Here is a 3,979-nt window from a genome sequence, read left to right as displayed (position 1 = left end):
AATATGAAGTTTTATAATATTAATTATAATAATGATAATGATAATAATAAAAAAATAGTAATGATAATGATAAATCATAATAACAGGAATAGTTTTGTAACAACAACAACAATAACAATAATAATAATAATAATAATAATAATAATAATAATTATTATCATTATTAGTATTAGTATTGATATTATTCCTATTATTGTAATAATAATAATAATCATTATTATTGCTGTTGTTGTTTTTGTTGTTACTATTATTGTTATCATTATTATCATTATCATTATTATTATTATCATTATTATTATTATCATTATTATTATTATTATTATTAATATTATTCCTATTATCATATTAATAAAGAATATTATTATTATTGTTGTTGTCGTTTTTGTTGTTACTGTTATTATTATTATTATTATTATTATTATTATTATTATTGTTATTATTATTATTATCATTATTATTGTTGCTGTTGTTATTATCCTAATTACTGTTATTATCTTTATCATTATCTCTATCATTGGTATTATTATGACTATTATTATCAGTATTATTTTTTTCATCAGCAATATTTTCATCTTCATTATAGTAATAATAATAATATTAATGGTAATAATGTTAGCAACAACAACAATAATAATGATGGTAATAACAATAATAATTATAATATTAATAATGATAATACTAATAACAATAATAATGATAATATTAACAATAATGATAATCATTATTATTATTATCATCATTATCATTATTATTATGAACATCACATCATCATTATTATGATGATGATGATCAGTATTACCATTGTCATTATTACCATTATTATTCTTACTGGGACTGCTATTACTATCATTACTGTCACTATCAATATCATTAGTACTACCTTATTATTATTATCATAATCATTACTACTGTTTTTATTGTTAGTGTCGTTATGATCTTCATGAGTTTCTTGCTATCATTTTATCATTCTTCTTCTTCTTTATCTTTTTCTTTCTTCATCTTCTTTTCCTTCTCATTCTTCTTCTTCTTCTTCTTATTATTATTATTATTATTATTATCATTATTTTTGTTATTATTGTTATCATCATAATTATTACTATTGTCATTACTATTACTATTATCATTATTATTATTATTACTATTATTATTATTATCATTATTATTATTATTGTTATTATTATTATTATTATTATTATCACTAATATTATTATTTTTATAATTATTATTATTATTATTATTATTATTATTATTATTATTATTATTATTATTATAATTTATAAGTATTGTTTTTCTAATTTTATTATCATCATTATTATCATTATCCTTATTGTTATCATCATTGTTACTATTCTTGTTATTGTTATTATTAATATCATTATCATCATCATCAACAACATTATTAGTATTGTTATCCTTATTGTTATTATTTTTATATTATTATTATATTTATTATTATTATTATCATTAGCAGTAGTAGTAGTATTATCATTCTTATTTCATTGTTATTACTATTATTTTTATTATTATTATTATTATCGTTACCATGATTATTATAATTTTCGTTATTATTTTATAATTTATTTTATTGTTATTGTTATCATTATGATTATCATATTATTATCATTAATATTATTGGTATCACTATTGTTATAAATATTATTATTATTTTTATCATTTTTATTATTACTACTACTACTATCATTATTATTACTACTATTATTATTACTATTACTTTTTTATTATCATTTATCATTGATGCTGTGATTCTTATCATTCTCCTTATTATTATCATTATCTTTATTATTGTTGCTGTGATTATTACCATCATTATTATTATAATTATTATTATTACAGTTTTTAATATCATTATCATTATTAATATTACCATTGTTATTGTCATCGTGATTATCATATTATTATCATCTTTATTATTATTTTCATTAGCGTTATGTTATTATCATTATTATTATTATAATTTATATTATTATATTCTTCTTATTATTATTATTATTATTATTACTATTACTATTTTTTAGTAATAGTAGTAGCATTGTTATTATTCTTCATATCTTTTATTATTATTGTTACTACTACTACTACTATTATTATTGTTAATATTATTATTAATATTGTTATTATCATTATCATCACCATTATCATTATTATTGTTATTATTGTTATTATTATCATTATTATTATTATTATTATTATTATTATTATTATTATTATTATTATCATTATTATTTTTATATTATTATTATTATCATTATTATTATTATTATTATTATTATTATTATTATTATTATTATTATTATTATGATTAACATCATTATTATCATTATTGTTATCATTATTGTTACTACTATCATTATTATCTTCATTGTTATTGTTGTTGTTATTATTATTATTATCATTATTATTATTATTATTATTATCATTATTATTATTATTATTATTATCATTATTATTATTATTATTATTATCATTATTATTATTATTATTACTCCTACTTTTACTACTACTATCATTATCATCATTATCATTGTTAGTAGTACTACTGTAATTATTATAATGCTGATAATGATGATAATTATGATTATTTTTATTACTATTATCCTTATCATTATCATCATTGTTATTATTATTGTTATCATAATAACAGTTAATATTATTATCAGTGCTATCATTATTAAGATTATTATTGTTATTATTATTATTTTCGTTATTATCATCATGATTATTATTAATAGTATAATTATTATTTAGTGAATTATTATTATTACTATTACTAATAATATAATTATTATTTAGTGAATTATTATTATTTATAATGACATTAACATTAACGTTATTATTATTATCATTATCCTTGTTATTATCATCATCATCATCATAACTATCACCATCATTATCACTATTACATCATTATTATTATTATTATCATTATCATATTATTGTTAACATTATTTTTATTATCATTATTATCATTATCAATACAATTATCTTTATAATTAATATTATTTCACTGTAATCTCTAACATCACCACATCGCAGCATCGATGACTTTAACCTCCTTTTTTTCTTATCTTCTGCTGCGATGTCTGGTCAGCCTCAATCTGTTTGTCGCGCTGAATCCTGGAATCCCACAAGACCTTGTTAACATCATCACTAACCCTCTCCGGCTTGTGGTCGTCCCATTCGTTGGCTCTGTCAAGTTTGTATTTTTTCACAGAGACGCCAATGCACATTCCTTACCATGCCTTCTTTTGCATACTGCATTGACTCACGATATGTGAAACTGTTTCATTTTTATTGCCACACATCCTACAAAAGGATTTATTAAGTTAAGTAAGTAGGCATGGGCAATCATGATTACAGTTTTATATACATCTGACACAACACAGTAGTCTGTAGTTGTACATGGTTATATAGAAACATGTCATACATCATACAAAAATAATACGTTGATATGATTTTGCCACTGTGTATCCTAAATTTACTTAGTAAATTTAGGATATAATATGAGTATATCTTCCAATGTATCAGATGAAATGAAATATTCACATAGTTCTTTATACCTCATGTTAGGTGGTCTGAAAGGCTGTATCACATGACATTCCGAGATATAATGCTCAAGCGTTCGCTTGTTTTCTTCGTTACACAGTCTACATTGAGCTTTGTAATGTTCATGGTGATTTTGTGTATTAGAGGGCGCGCGTGTGTGTGATTAGTCACGTCGCGAAATTTGGTGTAATTTGCCCGCAGAGCTTGTTCCTGTGCACTGCAGATCAATGCCCCTGTACAGCCTTTCAAGTCACTTTTCTGCAACCATCTCCAGGTCTTAACTTTGTCTTTGCTATCCATTTCTCAGAGGTAATGACCGTGCATCGCTTTGTTCTATCAGGTGTTAATCTTTTAATTTTGTTCGAGTGTTTTTTTTATTCCTCTGGTTTCACTGACTCTTTGCATACAGGTATGG

Source organism: Penaeus chinensis, chromosome 6 (genome assembly GCF_019202785.1).
Source record: "Penaeus chinensis breed Huanghai No. 1 chromosome 6, ASM1920278v2, whole genome shotgun sequence".
Lineage (NCBI taxonomy): Eukaryota > Metazoa > Arthropoda > Malacostraca > Decapoda > Penaeidae > Penaeus > Penaeus chinensis.
The sequence above is the reverse complement of the archived record's forward strand: the minus strand, read 5'-3'. Positions refer to the sequence as shown.